This window comes from Mercenaria mercenaria, chromosome 7 (assembly GCF_021730395.1).
Source record: "Mercenaria mercenaria strain notata chromosome 7, MADL_Memer_1, whole genome shotgun sequence".
Classification (NCBI taxonomy): Eukaryota; Metazoa; Mollusca; class Bivalvia; order Venerida; family Veneridae; genus Mercenaria; species Mercenaria mercenaria.
The window spans coordinates 35,786,423-35,804,431 of NC_069367.1; the positions used below are offsets into that span (position 1 = coordinate 35,786,423).

The 18,009-nt window shown below is 33.0% G+C and overlaps 1 protein-coding gene across 3 annotated transcripts in view; it reads left to right on the forward strand.

Moving 5' to 3' along the window:
* Positions 1-18,009, forward strand: part of LOC123554422 (Na(+)/H(+) exchanger beta-like) — a 133,787-nt gene that overhangs the window by 42,784 nt on the left and 72,994 nt on the right. For all 3 annotated transcript variants that reach the window (XM_045344562.2, XM_045344564.2, XM_053548101.1), the window contains exon 2: positions 8,876-9,052. The gene's annotated coding sequence lies outside the window, so the exon portion shown is untranslated. The remainder of the gene's footprint in view (positions 1-8,875; positions 9,053-18,009) is intronic.

The following is an 18,009-nucleotide window of genomic DNA, read 5'->3' on the forward strand; positions in this document are numbered from 1 at the left end:
TTAGAGTTTACTATAAGCGCAACTGTTTAAGGTACATTCTATTCTGTATTTAAACCGGGACACTTAGTTCGATTACGGTTTCTTCTTGTGCGATTTCGGTATTCTCCATTTGTTATGAAAACGCAGTATAGCCGAGCTGTGCCGAAATAGCATACAAGAATATGACTGTAATAGTACGGAAATTGCCTTAAAGGTGCGCTTCGAAGACCAACCATATTTTAGTTTGTATCAGTTTGTATCTACGATTTTCACTGGACTAAACCTTCACACTAATTAGAAATCTTAACATTTAATCATTTGATAGTAATTTAAAATCTTTAACATGCCATTCTTTGTTCTATAATACATGTACACTGAACAAAGTAAACACAAAATTATGACAAAATGGTCTCCCAAAATTCATTCTTCTTTGAGTCTTTTGGTGCAAAAGATTACGAAAACCAGGTACAAGTTATATTTAATACGATCAAGTTATTTCTTATAATTTAGAATAAAACCTGTAAGATCGGACGATTTGCTGTACAATTTTAAATTCATATACAGTGGTAATTCCTATATTGTCATACCACAACAAAAGCAGAAAGGAAAACTGTACATTAGAATTAATCCTGATATGACTTTACACAATACGAGACATGCCACAGACACTTTTCTGCACTTTCCTATTATTGTCAATCTTTTCTAGTAATCCAATTTGATTCTTGTGATAACATGTCATGAGATGTATATGATACTTATCTTTGGTATATTGCATTGTGGTTGCACTCATAGCCTATATCAGAAGAAAAAGTGTTTTGCCACAGTAATTATTTTGTTCCATTGCAGTGGTATTTAATTTCGAAATGAATCTATTTCATGTTTCGAGTGTCTAGAATTTCAAACTGAGCTCGACCTATATCTTTAGTGAAATTATCATCGGTACTTTATAGAGCTTTATAATTTCATGTTTGACGAATGTATTTCATACATACATGATTTTCACGGAGAGAAAAGGTGAGAGAGAAGGGCGTTGGGGTGAAAGCAGTATGCAAGAAAATTTCAAATGAGTGTACATAAGCTGCTCTTAACATGTTGCAGGTAAATCTAACAAATATGTTTATGAAATAGGCAATTTCAGTGTACAATTACCGTTGCAAATTGAACGTGAATACTGAAAACAGCATTTAACGATTGAAAACAATATTTAAAGAGACGCATGTGTTTAAGACATGATAAATTAAATACTTTAGTAGCATTTAAATCAAAATCAATTGTTCGGGTTATAAAGATATCAACAGGAAGCTTTATTTTCTTGAGATAATAACACATGCACTCATAAAAATACTTACTGCTTGCAAAACATCATATTTAGTCAATGTTCATTTACAAGAAAAGTACTGTAATTTGTTACATAACTTTTATTCCGATAATGATGTTACAGTATTGAACTTAGTACACTTTTTGGTAGACAAATGTGCTAGAAATAATAAATTGAACATACGTCAACTGGACGATACTCACTTACCAGCATTGGATCTATATGTATTCGTGCATATCGAAAAGGTGTACTATATACATGTGAGATAGAACAAACGTTAACTAGACGAAACTCATTTATCAGCATTGGAAGTATAGGTAAATGTATTCGTGCTTATCGAAAAGGTGTACATATCAGATAGAACAAACGTTAACTAGACGAAACTCATTTATCAGCATTGGAAGAATAGGTATACGTACTCGTGCTTATCGAAAAGGTGTACATGTACGTCAGATACGTCATGTGGACGAAACTTATTTGTCAGCATTGGAAGTATAGGTATATGTATTCTTGCTTATCGATAAGGTACAGATACATATAGAACATACGTCAAGTTGACGTAACGCATTTATCAGCATTTGAAGTATAGGTATATGTACATAGTTGTACTCGTGTTTATCGAAAATGTGTACATGACAAATAGAATATACGAAATTGGAAGAAAATCGTTTATCAGCGTTTGAAATACAGGTATATTTACTCGTGTTTATCGAAAAGTGTACATGTCAGATAGAACATATGTCAATTTGAAAAAAAAATTCGTTTATCAGCATTGGACGTATATCTATATGTGCCCGTGCTTATCGAAAAAGTGCACATGTCAGATAGCATTGTTCAAAGACACTGTACACTTAGGAACACAAAAATAGAACCCCTTTGGAAGAAACGAAGTAGTTTTCCTCTTTCAAAACAACGAATTATCAATTCACTAATCATCACGCAATCTCAGTGTTCGTCATTACAGTTTCCTATTATCAAGCCATATGCTATCAGACATTTTGCAATATAAAGGGATATAACCAGTTGTGTGTGACCAAGTTGCTGGTAAAAAAATCGATTTTGGCAGATAATCATTAACTATGTTTGATGATCCGCGTGCCGGCCTGACTTATAGTTATAAATCCAAAACAGAGAAACGAAACTTGATTCATTATTGTCTAAAAAGACTGAACATTTCGTCGCGCGCCATGGTGATAATAATGCGCCACAGCGCCATGGTGATAATAATGCGCCACACCGCCATGGTGATAATAATGCGTCACAGGTTTGAGAAATGCTTAGTTCAGATGTTATAGTCACTAGCTAATTTCGTTTATTTGTTTTGTATGTAATTTGTAATGCCAATATGTTATAATGAGTGTTACCTATGAACACATTATATTAAATGTCCAAGCCAATAGCGATAGAAAGTTTGAGTGGATATATTTCTGGAACGTGGTCTTTTTTTTTTTTTTAATTTTGTCTTCGACAAAATAATTGTTCCTGGATTCTGTACCAGTAGTTACCTGACTGCCAACTTCTTCACATAAATACGAAGTGGAAAACGAAGTGATTTCAGATACTGTATTTCATCAATTGTTTTGGAGAGCATATGCCTCGTCCAGGGAATGAATTCACCACCCAGTGATCCGCCGAGCTGCACTCCCCCTAATCAGCTAATAGGACGGGTCATTAGAATAAACGTTTAATGAAAAATCATAGATTTATTATTTTGTTTATGCTGGAAGATGTATATTCATATTTAATTTATATTCTGTTCTCCAGTAAGTCAGATTTATACGTTTAAGACATTTTCTAGCTAGACAAAATTTTCTGAGCAATTATGTTTATTACTTTTTAGTTGTCAGGGGTCGGGCATAATTGCCAGTCTAGACAAATTAAAGGAATTTATGCGTCTTATAGAAATTGCAATGCAATACCAATAATTGAATTTATATGGTTTTGTATTATATATAAATTTAGGTTTATTGCTGAAGTTTATTATCTCTGCCCTCTGAAAGCTGAATGTGTATAATGCATTGGGGAAATTAGAAATAACTGGTTTGAAGAAGATGAGATTCAGTGCGAGATTTCATTTTTCTTCTCATTTATGTATCCTTTCAATTTGATAAAAACTTTGGGTGAATCAATCATCAGTTAACTTTTGTACATGTGAAATTTGAAAAACGCAAAGGAGTCTGTCAGTGATAGAATAAGTATTTTTCTCTGTTATGATTATGACAACAATGACTTCGTCTAATTTAAAAGATGAATACAGTCTTTGCAATTGGCCTGTCTCATTGACTAATTAAGGCAGTTCCGCACGTTTGATAAACCGAAAATTATAGCGTAATGTCATTTATCCGGAAAACGTAGAATACAGCCTGCAAATATTTCACCATATTATAGATCATATGGTTATTTACGACGGTGAGAAGTTTCTGAATCATAAAATATACATTGCAGAAAAAATTCTGTTTGCGAAAACGTTATGGCGCCACTGATGTGAAATTGCGTGAGGTCCAAATTTTTCCAGTCAGTCTAGCAAAAAAAAAAATAAAAATAAAAAAACAAGTACACGACCCGATTTTTTTATTTGCTGAATTGTGTATGTTCTGAAGTTTTGAAAAATCAGGGTTTAATATAATTTTACATTGTAGAAAAAACTTCGATCCCAACGTGCAGAACTACCTTAATATATGGTTAACAATATCATATATTAACGGAATGGCTCGTTCTGTATGTATGTATTCGGTATGTTTTGCTATTGGCAAGTCTAGATAACAAACCAAACCATTGAACCAAAAATTAGAATGAGAGAATCAACACAATTTGCGGTTTAGGAAACAGTTGCGTTACCTAAAATTGTTGTCCTGATAACTGTAACTTTGGTGATATTCGATATTTTTCATAGTTCGAATGAGAGGAAACTAAGAGCTTGAGAAACATTAAATTTTGTGTACTTTTTGCAATAAATTGTATTCTTAATATTTCGTGCTTTTTCAGACAGTAACGTCGCAACAATCAGTTATTATTAAATGAAAGCATACAATTGAAAATGTGACTTGAAAGCTTTTGATATATATTTCCCTTATTGTATTAAGTCTTAGCAACATGACTGGACAATAGCTGTCCAAATCCTGATGGAAATACACTGAGAAAATGTTACACGGCAATGAAAGAAAGTGTAGAACACAATAATTATATAAGAGGATTGTGCTAAGTGCAAGACTCATATCCATATTCTAACAGTTTTAAACACCACCTAGTTTTTCCAAGTACTGTACGAGAAAATCGAAAGCACGAAACTACGAAAAACGAGGTATACCCGTCATTTTGTCGCCGAAGTCTTTACATTTCTTTAGTTCCCTTAAGGCGATTAGATCTCTTTAATTTCCTGTTTCTCATAGTTCGCATTGCTCGTTTGATGGAAATATTGTAATTTCCATTTTGAATGTCGTTGTCATTCAGCTCAATAACTTCTATCACGTTTTTTTCCGTAACGCTTTTAAAAGAACGAATTGTGAGTTACTGAGCTTTTGCACATAACAATCAATAATGGTAAATCAGTTCAAAGCTTCATGTAATGTAAAGGAATTGTGAGAAATTACTTGTAAGAGACACGAATCCAGAGTGATATCAAAAGAATTTTGAAAAGTAAAACAGCATCTATGAAATATAAAGAAAGTGTTTATCAGCATTATTTGCGTAGTTATTTTGAAGTGCAGTTATAATGTTGGCATTAATTATTTACTGCATCATAAACGCAGATGCACGTTAAACTGATTATACATTATTTACAGACTGATCGATTGTTCCTAATCACGCACTGTCTAGAACGCACAACTTCTTTCGAAACAAGCAAATGAATATACTCAGTATGTGGTGCAGCAAGAGAGCGAACCCGACACCTCACACGCTAGAAGCAGGCGCTGTGCTACTTAGTTAGCGAGACGGTTCGACAATGTCTGTTGTCTTATTTACATCATAATTTCCTTAATTTACAGAATAACTAGTATCTTTAACTGAGTGAGCATTTCCAAGGGAAAATGCTAATTAGTTGGCATGAGTTAAGCCATTGTATTCAAAGCAGTAAAATTAACTAAAACAAGTTATAGGTCTGTGATCAGGCATTTGAAACGTTGCGGTTTTTATAACTGTGTCCAACTCACTGGTGATCTATAATTATACTGGTGTGCTTAGGTTGTAAAGTTATTGAAGCTTTCAATGACACCTCAGCGTACCTTAAAAATGTACAACCTATATGTTTAAAATCAGTAAAATGCAAATTTCCAAAAGATTCACATCCCTCGAGCAACATCATAGGTTGTCTATGTAACACAACCTACTCGTTCGCAGCTTACTCGAAGTGAGAGGGCTTTGGTTATAAAAATGTTTATTTTACAAATAAGGTTGCTAAAACAGGGTTACTACTATCATAAACTATGGAAGGCTTTCACTAAATTTTACCACAGAACGCCCAAACGTTTAAAGAAATTGAACATAATATCTTTAACGTGGAATGGCACACCCTATATACTACGACAATGTTGCAATGTTGTTAATAAAAAACAAAAGCTTATACATAATGCTTATGTCAAAACAAAACATTTTTTGAAATATGTTACAAATTTGAAAAGTAGTAATCAGTAATCAGCACATGTATGTTAAAATACTTGCAAGTTTGTAAACAACGCAATTTATTACGAACGCTGATGTTTGATATTTGACACCTTATTGTTGTTTGTTTTCACATTTCTTTATTTCTTCATTTGATGGCATTTTCTTACCGTAATTTACATCTTTTTTGTATTGAAAACATTATTTCACGTACGGGAAAGAAGCGATCGGTGCCAAGTGTTTTTGTAAACCGAATTACAATTGTAATTAAACAATTAAAAGCGAGGGTAACTATCCCCTCCGTCATAAATCAGGTATATTAAATCTAGAGTAATGTTTCATATATCTTCAATGGATTCATCGTCTGCGTTGGTTATCAAATACTAATCGTTTTGGCATATAAGCAAAAGCTTAAATCAAACTGTCTGTTTAAAAGTATACACTCACTTCCAAAATAAAGTGTGCACTTAGTTGTCTGTTATTTTTCTCGGTTATTTTCATGAAAACTTATAATGTTTGGTACCAAAATTTAAATCAGTTCGTAAACAAATTGGTGTGCATTTAGATTTTGAGTTTACCTGAGAGTTAGTGTATGAAAAAAAATGAAACAAAAACATCGGGGAATTTTTGAAATATTTAACTTAAAAGTGCACACTTTCTTTTGGAACTGAGTATATGATTGAAAATGGGCACTAAGTATATTAAATAGAAAAATGTAATTTTAGGCTGTCTGGAAGCATTGGCCGTAGCAAACACAGCCAGAACCACACATCGCAACGAAGACCAAGTATCATCCGAAACTGTACTGGAAAGTACAGTTAACGGGCTGCTTTAAATATTCACCAACAAGTACATTTAAATTTTATAAATTGTATATAAAATTGGAATGAGATAGAAAGAGAGAGAGAGAGCTCAAATTTTTGTGCAAATCATGTATAATAACCATCAAAGTTATTTCAAAGTACGAACGCAAACTCATCACAAATTGCTGTACCTCGTAGAAAAATGATAGAAATTTGTGATTTTACAAGTTATTCTATTTTCTGAGACTCTGGATGCCAAGGACAACCCTGAATTATAATTATGGTCCAGTATACCTGAGTACACCTCACTCAAATGATTATATATTTTTACTTTGAACCTGCCGATTTTTATTATCTATATACCATTGTGTTCCCAATAAATTGGTCTATAATGTGCCGAACACCGCATCTAAAAATAACCAGCGGTTACGGAACTACATACGGAGTAACATTACATATTGAACGCCCCTCGTAGTCTTCTTTATTATAAAATTATAAAAACGTTTTAAAAGCCATGTAAATGCAAGATTTTCGAAATAATGCCATTCACAGTGTATTCGACAGATTCACATTTGAACCTCTATACAGCATAGAGAGAGATACACCCATATATGATATCAATTAAGAAGTTGAATGATACTTGTCATTGATTTATCTTGCACATTATTCCGACCAGATATAACAAAGCAATAAGGTTTTAAAACACCCCACGCACGACTACGATAGGATCAATTTGTTTTGTTCACCTCTAGAATCTAATTTAGAACTGTCGTGCAATTTGTAAATCAGATTGTGTTTCGAGTTTCCTAGTACCACTACCCTAAACTTTCTCAAAATATTTTACACTTGAGTTTCGACAAAAGCCTAAATGATTAATTTTAAAAGGCATATTTTCCTGTCTATGAAGGAGTATTTGCTGCATAGCAGGCAATGACAGATTGAGTGTATTCATGGCAGAAAATAGAATGTGCAACACCCTTCTTGTCTCCTAGAATCGGCTTATTTGAATTCTGAATCAAAATTTCATAGAAGTGGACTGGAATGGATTGCATGCTCCCGAAGATCCAGAAAATATAATAACACTAAATCCAAGTAAGGGGAGAATTTCAACAGCCGTGACATGGCATTTAAAACTGCTTTTGGTAGAGGTAGTAGAATATAGAAAGGTCCTTTGGAAGTATAGAAAGCAACCAAGCAAATAGTAGAAGAATCGGCTTGACTAAGTCTGTTCATAAGTGGTAATGGAATATAAAACATCCCTTACGTCACCTAAAATCGGCTTTTTAAATTCTGTAATAGTTAAATTGAATGGATTCTATACACTCAAAGGAACAGAAAATATCGAAGAACGGTGACAAGTTAAACAGTCACAAGACGGCTCTTACTTAAAGACTGCTGTTGAAGTCCAAATAACACTACCATGTAGCTGATTTTACGAATTCCGGCAAAGCAATGTTAAAGTCTTTTATTTAATGATTTGTTTTAATAGTTTAATGTATTATTGGACGGAATGTTGTCTTAAATGAGCATGACGTTTGCAAACCGTGATAATATTATATTATATATAATATATTATCTGATAAACGTGTTCATACTCAAACATTTAGTCCGCATAAACACTTTATTCAAAAACGGAATTGACTGCCTTTGCCATCTACTAATTGTATAGGAATACGTGACATATGAGTAGATAGATGTAAACACGTTCATTATTCATAATATATCTTTTTACAATGATTTGTCTGTAAATGATAATGTGTTCTCTCACGTTTTTATATTGAAGTGCTAAATCGTAATGTTTTTCATAAATGATTACTTTCCCAATACTCCGACATAACTCCGTCAGTAAACTGGATGTTTTATAACATATATATTGCAATCTAACAAGTTCGTAATAGTGAGCAATTTGTGCTGTTAGCAAAGAATTTCCTGCTTAATGGAAATAAAGGCACGTACAGTACAAAAATCATTAATAAACTTTAACTGCATTTTACACTACAGATTTTTTATTTTCACCTAAATCCAGTCAAAGATCAAACACAGTGCACTGTCAATGACACTATGTACCTTTCTGCAGACCTTAAAATATTTGGCAACTTCTTACGTGAAAACAATTTGCCAAGCAGGAATTGTATTTTTGCTTTTACTGGTGATCTGATAACCTTTTTATTTGCAGGTAAGAAAGTTAGATACACGTGTGTGTTTGATACAATGAGTGATAGCACGCTGTGAGTATAGATCTCTGCGATAGAAACGATCACACAACATCACGACTGATTGATTGTTTGTGATCAGTAGCGAATTACCTTAGATATTTCGACGAGGAAATTTACACTTGCTTATAGGAAACAAGGTCTGTACAATATATTTTATTCACTAGACTAGCAAGGGAACATTTCGTGGTATGAAATATTGTGTTGTTTGAATTGGACTTTTTAAAATATTCACACATGTTTTGTCAAGTACTATGTAGTCTTGTGATTACTTTCATTTGCATATGAAAAGAAATCGTGTTAGAAATGGATTTTAATACACTAATTATATAACAGGATTCTTATGAATATTTGATAGGTATGACATTTGATATATTTATTTTTCTGATGTAAAAAAATGTAAGGTTTGTTATTTCGTGAAAATACTAAATGTGTAAGTATAAAATATGAATTTTTAGCGGTTTGCATACATCTCTAATATACAGTATACAATTGTGTATGTAGGCCACTGGCACCAGAACAGAAAGAAATACATCTGTACATGTTATACCTTACCCCTATGTATTCAATAAGAACCATGGTCATGAACGGGAAAATATACTAACCCGTTTCAATCGTAAATTTCTCAACTTAAACGCACAGTTCGGTGAATGGCTACCCAGTATATTGAACAAGCGATAATTTATCTCCATCGTGCACCAGTCCCCTTGTCTCAATATTCCTATTGCTGAGATATAACAAATATTTTATGCGTTCGCAGCGTAACAGAAAAGACTTGCTTGACCTTCCTAATGAACACCCGGTCTAGAGGTCACGCAGTGTGCACATGTTTGGCAAAATGTAAAAAACAAAACAAAATTTAAAAAAATACAATTTTACACTTAACTGGAAATGATGAATGAAAATTCATCTTGTATATGATCTTTAATTTAAAATCGTACATTGGTTGCATCTTTTTCTGTTTTTTTTCATTTTGCACTTATGCTGCATTTTCACATTTTTAGCGAACACGTGTAGTAAAATGACAAATTGACATACATTTTCACACAGCCAATCAGAATGGTTCTGTTATCTAGAACGGAACTTCACCGGGGAAGGTCAAGCAAGTTTTTTTTTGTGGTAACGTTGAAATAACTATAACAAAGGCGTTGTTTTTCTAAGATAAATTGTATTGAAGAAATGTGCCCGGGACACAAGGGAAAGTTTAAATATCGCTTGTTTGATATCCATAGTACACATTTACCGAACTGCGTGTTTTGGGTATGAAATGCGCGATTGAAACGGGTTAGTAAATTTTCCCCTTCATGACCATGGTTCTTATAGAATACCTAGGGGTAGGGTATCACATGTACAGAGACATTTTCTTTCTGATCTGGCGCCAGTGATGTAGGCGCTTTAACAATCCATTTGCTAGACGAATTTACTTGAATATGAATACATTCAACAATACATGTAATACATCAGCCCAAACAAAATATTGTATTATCTCTGTTACGCCCAAATCCGTCAAAGAAATTCCTTTCTAGTGATGTATCAAATATTCATATTACAGCATAATTTCTTTTACATACATAGTTTTCTGACAGCTAAAGCTCGATTTAATTGAATGATTGACGGAACATGTAAAGATATAATACGTATAAAAATAGTGTCATCTGGACAGCTGTTGCAAGTCAGTCCACCGGAATAATTATGTAAATTGAAAACATTCTGAGGCACTTGTTATTTGACGATTGTTCTGCAGTGCAGTTGGAAAGGGTTTTTGTAGTGGAATACTAACCTGTAATGACGTAATAATATTGAGTAGAATAAAATGACAAATAATTATCTAAATTTCAGGACATTTTTTTTTTACAATCGATGGAATTTTACGTACTGTAAGAACTGAATTATACGGTCCGACAATGAGGAAAATAATTTAAAAACAGTTCATGCAAAAAAGATTAAAATTTGATTAATATAAAATAAATTAATGTTAACTCGGAGTTTGAAAGGACACAGTAACATTGGGGTGCTCTGTTTGCTTACTTTCAATGCAGGAAATCGTTATTTTACATGAGAATGCTCGTCTAAAACGTATGTGTTATTAGTGTACATGGTGCATGTCTGGTTAGATTAACTATAGCTTAAAATCTAACCAGATACATGAAAGAGTCAGAGTCAAAGTGTTTTCTTCTTGCTCATTGTTGTTAATGAAGCATTGTCCTTGAGTCACAATGGACAATGTTTAGTGCAGCATTAGACGAGTTTATAATCGAACGAAATAAATACCAACAACCTTACATGTACAAGTATTTAACCTAATACAAAAAGTGCTTTCAGTTGCTAAAAAACTTCTAGTGGGTACATATATACATTGTGGGTATTATACAGTATACTATTGGTCGGGGTTTTTTTTTCCATCATCATGTTCCGTTGTGAACAATGTCTCTTTGAATCCATTCATCAAACTATCATGGCTTGTTATATAAATGTAGATGTTAGACCAGTTCGAACGTGTACTGCAGATCGGGACTGTGTATAAAGCAGCCGTGAAACCGATATTGTTTAGGTTGCTGGATTTGTTGTGAATATGCATCTCGTCAGGTCTTTACTGCTAGACTCTAGTGTATCATAGTGGTGATTTGTTCATCTGTCAAGTAAATCCTTTAATGTAACAGTAAGCTTCTTGCTGTTAATTATATCTTAAGATTTTAATCCAAAAGCGAGAACGGTTTAATCCCTTGCGTATTCGTCTACACTGATTTAAATAATTTACACTTGTCTTATCATTTAAGACAAACGCCAGAAGGGGTATTCAAAACCTCAAAACTATCACAACTTAGACAAGTCAATTGTGTGGGTCTGATTATGGTGCTGATACGGCAATGATTTGTCTGTCTTTCTAAAACAGAGGCTGCATACAATCATTGTAGTGAAAACATATTAACGTTACAATGCATTGAAGCTATATTTCAGTTGTAAGTAATTCAGATTTTGCACCCGTATAGGACATAGTATTTAGAATATATGTACAGAATAGAATTATTTTATTCATGAAGATTGCACCGTCCCATTTTTTATATTAAATTTACATCACAACATGTTTATCAGCCAACAATTATACTTGACGGTACGGATCATATACAAAACATTTTTTGGATATTACTAAAAAAAATTCTTACAAATCGCCATTTTATTTTTGCTTCTGATTTTTATTACAAGAATGATAGTATATCTAGCTGAAATATTATTTGACGGATTTAATTGCGTAGATTACTACTTAAAAAAAAAGACAGCAATTTTTATTCTCAACAATATAGCATTTGGTAAGTGGAAAAAAAACAACAACGCAAAACTGGTTTTATTATACCATGCGTTCTCTTGAGGTCTCGTCATTCACTTATCACTGTTTATCATAGTTCCTTTCCGCAAATTAATCTGATGGCTCCACTAATTGCTATACTATATGTCTCTGCGTGGCAAAGATTCTTCAGAAAGATAGCAACATTAGCGTTTATAATTAATGTCAATAAAAAACTTATTTTCGTAAGCTGGGACGTTAGCATTAAAGACAAACATTTCAGTATTGGTACTTATTCCATAACGTAATAAGAACGGGTGCACGATAGTTGTAGGATTTTCTGAATTATAATTTCATTAACAGAATACCGCGTTATAATAACGTCTACATTTTGATTACTATTCTATTAAGAAGCAAATCTAAATAACACGTTTTGGGAGATTACCTGCTAGAAAACAACATGAAACGAATCACATAAATGTTGCTTTTTATTTTTCTTCTGCAAAATGTTAGTTACTTTAAGTCAGACTGCCAAGCTTTTACCTGTACTGCACATTTTTTATTAAGTCATTAGTTACTGCTTACGGCTTCACTACAAGCGCCCACAAGTCAAGTCTAAGCCGAGATATACGTTATACAAGACTTAGTCTACAATATCCTGGCATCTTTCTTGTTGTTGCGTTTGGTACGAATACCCTGCATTCTAAATTGAACTATAGAAATGTATTATATAAAACTACGTGCATATGAAACGTTTGCAAGATATTATATTTTATATAACAATTATGTCATTTTCACTTTATAATGTATATATATGTGTTAAACATTCGAAAATAATATACTACCGCCTCTTGACATATATAATGAAGTGAAACATACATAAACATACAATTAAAACTAGATAAGTAATACCGTAGTCACAATATTTAATAAAACCCTGAACGTCAACGTAGCTTCTCTGCATGTAGTTGCAGTACATACTCCTTATGTGTTTCTCATCAATAAATAATTTGTAAAGCGATTACAATAAAAAGAACAATTCTTAGATACATAGATGTTAATAATTTTTAGGAGCGTGAATGTATCGTAAAACTTCTTGTTGATGTTGTTGTTGCTGCTGTTATGTTAGAAGTGTGATTGTTGTTTTATACCCGTGCTTAATTTGCAATTAAAAATATTATATATATATATTTATATATATATTATATATATATTTTTAAATAAATTATATTATATATTTATAATATATATATATATTATATATTATATTATATATAATAAATGAAACTGTCTTTGTTTTATGGCATTTATTGGCTTTGATTGCTGTAAGTCCCCATGGATAGTGAATATAGACTCCTCCTTCTCCCCCAACCCCCATCCCCGCGGAAAACAAATGACTTTAAAATAGCTGCTGCAACGGCAAAAAATTTAATCTCTTTTTGAAAGTCTGTGTGATGCTGGATACCATCAATGAAAGCGTTGTACATTGGCATAACACTGAGAGCAAAAGTACAAAGCGTGCAAATCATTTCAATACAATGTACCTTGTCTCTTGTTTCTTGCTTGTGTCAGTGCTTAAATGCCAAAATTATATTAGTTTCGATGAAAAAAAAAGAGGACGAAAACCAGATTATATATATATTTATTGTAGTCAAGCTATTTCTTATATTTTAACAATTAATTTTTATTTAGAATAAAACCTGTAATATCAGAATATATAACCTGTACACATTCCAATTAATATACTATGCAAATTCACATAACGTCAGCAGAAATGAAAATTAGATATTATAATGTACACTTGATATGATTTAACACAATACGATGCATGCTCCAGACACTTTCCTGCAATTTTCTATTATTGTCAGTCTTTTCCAGGAATCCAATTTGATTCTTGTTATAACATGTGATGAGTTGTATATGATAATAATCTTTGGTATATTGCATTGTGTTTGCATCATTAACCAGTAGCAGAAGAAGAAAAAACTTTTGCCACAGTAATTATTATTTTTGTAGTTCGTTCCATTGCAGTGGTATTTAATTTCACAATGAATCTATTGCATGTTTCGAGTGAGTAGAATTTCAAAATGAGCTCGACCTGTATCATTTGTAAAATCATCAACCGTTACTTTAAAGTCAAAATTAGAACAGTGGTATAATATCATGTTTCACAAATGTATTTCATATGTATAGACTTTCACGTACAGAAAGAATGATACAGAAGGGCGAGGGAGCGAGACTGAGGTGAATGTATCATGTAAGAAAATTTCAGACGATTGTACATTATTTTATCTTAACATGTGGCAGGTATTTCTAACAAACGCGTTTGTGGAATAGTCATTTTCAGTATACAATTGCCTTTGCAAATTGAAAGTGAAAACTGAAAACTCGATCTAACGGAATGAAAGCACTATCTAGGTAGGTTAGGTTTTTTAGGTAAGTTTTATTTACCGTCGCTTGGTGAAACAATTAACATAAGCTCTATAGAGCTTTTCTGCGACCCTATATTAAGAACAGTTAAAACCAATTATATCTCACTCCCAGCAATTTGCTGGTACCCATTTACAGCTGGGTCGGCTGAGGCAATCGTGATAAAGTGCCTTGCCCAAGGACACACCGCAATGGGAGTAGCCAGGATCCGACCCAGGGGCCTTCACCTCCGTAGGAAAGCGTCTGACCGTTCCAAGGCGGTGCCCCACTGTGTTCCTTTGTTTGTTCGTTTTGTCCTCTTGTGTAGGCTTTGTGTGTGTGCGCGAGTATGTGTGTGTGTGTTCCTTTGTTGTTCGTTTTGTCCTCGTGTGTTGGCTTTGTGTGTGTGCATGTGTATGTGTATGTGTGTGTGTTTGTGGTGTGCACGTCTGCGTGCTGTAGGTTTCGTTTTGGGGAGGCTGCGATTTTGGTACGTGGCATTCCCTGTTTGATATTTGTCTTTGTTTTTTTTTTTACCCCTCTCGACCAATGCGTCCACTAAACGCAAAGACATTCATGTATTTAAGAATTGATCAGTCAAGTACTTTAGTAACATTTTGATCAACAGCAATTGTTCGGGCTATAAAGATATCAACAGGTAGCTTTCTTTTGTTGAGATAACAACATATGCACACAAAAAAAGACATAATGCTTGCTTAACATCATAATCAATGTACATTACGAGATAAATATATGAAAATTTGTTACATACATTTTATTGCTATAACGTTGTTATGACATTGAACTGAGAACACATAAGTGCTAGACAAATATGCTCGAAATAATAAAATGAACATACGTCAGGTGGGAGGAACACTTGTTATGAAAATCGGAAGAATGGGTACAGCATTTACCCGCACCTAGCAATACGAGACCCTTTACTATTAGGAGCACAAGAACAGAACCCCTTTGGAAGAAACAAATTATTTTTCCTCTTTAAAAACAACGAATTATCAATTCACTAATCATCACACAATGTCAGTGTTCCTCATTACAGTTTCCTTTAAGCCATGCGCTTTCAGACATTTTGCAATATAAAGGATTATTACCAGTTGTGTATGACCAAATTGCTGGTAAGAAATCGATAAGAAAATTACTTAAGCAGATTATCATTTAACTTTATTTTGATGTTCCGCGTGCTGGCCTGTCCAGTATTTATAATTCAAAATACAGCTTCATTATTGTCCGAAAGAAAGAAATTCTTCGTCGCGCGCTGTTGTGATAATAATTCGCTCTACCTTTGCGAAATGCTCAGTTCAGATGTAAGTGTTATTAGCTAATTTCGTATATTTGTTTTGTACATTTTGCTTGTATGAAATTTGACAGGCCAAAATATTGTAATGAATGTTACAGATAAGTGCATTAAATGTCATGGCCAACAGCTATAAGAAAACTTGAGGGGTACATTCCTGGAACGTGATCATTCTTTTTTATTTTTGTCTTCGAGAAAATAATTGTTCCTGGATTCTGTACCATCAGTTACCTGTTCCCCGCAGGTAACTGCCAACTTCTTCACATGAAGAGGTGGAAGAAAAAGTGTCTTCAGACAGAGTATTTCATCAATTCGTTATGGAGAACATATGCCTCGTCCGGGTAATGAACTCACCACCCAGTGATCCATGGAGCTGTGCTCTCCCTTATCAGCTTTTCGGGCGGACCAGTAGACTATTAATAGTCAGCAATACGTTTAGTGTAAAATCTTTGATTTATCATTCTGTTTTATGCAGTAAAATGTGTATTCATATTAAATTTATAATACTATTCTGTTCTCCAGTAAGTCAGATTGATACGTTAAAGACATTTTCTAGCTAGACAGTATTTTTGGAGCAGTTATGTTTATTAGTTTTTAGTTGTCAGGGGTTGGGAATAATTGCAAATCTAGACAAATTTAAAGGAATTTATGCGTCTTATAGAAATTGCAATGCAATACCAATAATTGAATTTATATGGTTTTGTATTATATATAAATTTCGGTTTATTGCTGAAATTTATTGTCTCTGCCCTCTGAAAGTTGAATGTGTATAATGCATGGGGGAAATTAGAAATAATTGGTTTGAAGAAGTTGAGATTTAGTACAAGATTTCAATTTTCTTCTCATTTATTGTTCAAAATATCTTGAGATATTTTGAACAATTTTGGAATTCATACTGTAAATGTTTATATTATATGTAACATTCGGAATTATGTAGACATAGAAATGAAATGTAGTTTTTAAAATAATGCAGTTTTAAAAGCAGACAGATAATTGACTGAATATGTAGAAAAATGGGGTAGAATAACAACTTTCTATAAACAGTAATGTAGAATTGAATAGTAATATTTATATGAAATTGTTTTGTGTGTCTGAATGATTTATTTTGTTTAAACTTTGCAGTAAGTAGTGAGATACCAATGTGAGTTTAGTACTGAAAAAGCCATAGAGCTTGTTTATAATATTTGAATTGATTTTTTTCTGAATAAACTATACCCCACAAAAAAATAATAAAAAAAAATAATAAAAAAAAATTCTTCTCATTTATGTATTCCTTTCAATTTGATAAATAGTTTGGGTGAATCAGTCATCAGTTAACTTTTGTGCACGTCAACTTTGAAGAAACGCAAAGAAGTCTGTCAGTGATAGAATAAGCTTTTTTTCATACAGTCTTCGCAATTTGCCTATCTAATTGTTTAATTAAGGTAGCTCCGCACGTTTGATAATTTAACCGAAAATGATAGCGTAATGTCATTTATCCGGAAAACGTAGAATAAAGCCTGCTACTGGGAAACGAAAATCATTTGATGAATTAATTGCATCCCGTGAGTAAGTTTATTACAATGGCACTGTTACTACCTTTCTAAAGTTTAAATACGATATAATGCATCTGAGACGTCAAATAATTCAAAATAATGTCTGAAAATTAGCTTTAAATGTGCGGTTCACTTTAATCATGGTTAAATATCTCAAAAGCACACGGACATATACATTATATTTCATCACCTTATAGACCATTATGTTTATTTACGACTGTGAGAAGTTTAATCAAAATCTACATTTTAGAAAAAGTAAAATGCGAAAATGTTATGAAAGTTTGGATGTTCCCATAGACTCCCATGATTTAACATTCAGTGAGGTCCAAATTTTTCAAATCAGTCTATAGTGCGTTTTATTTGACCTGGCGGGGCGAGTTAATCTCTGGCTTATACAAATAATGGTGATCTCAAAAAAAACGAGCAAAATAGGTAGAGCTACAGTGGTAACAGAGTAAGGTAGATGGCCAGTGAATAAGAAATCCGGTTGCCGAATATCTACATATCCTGCACAATAATGCAGTGAACTGTCGCGAAACCACGCCCTGCCAGGTCTAT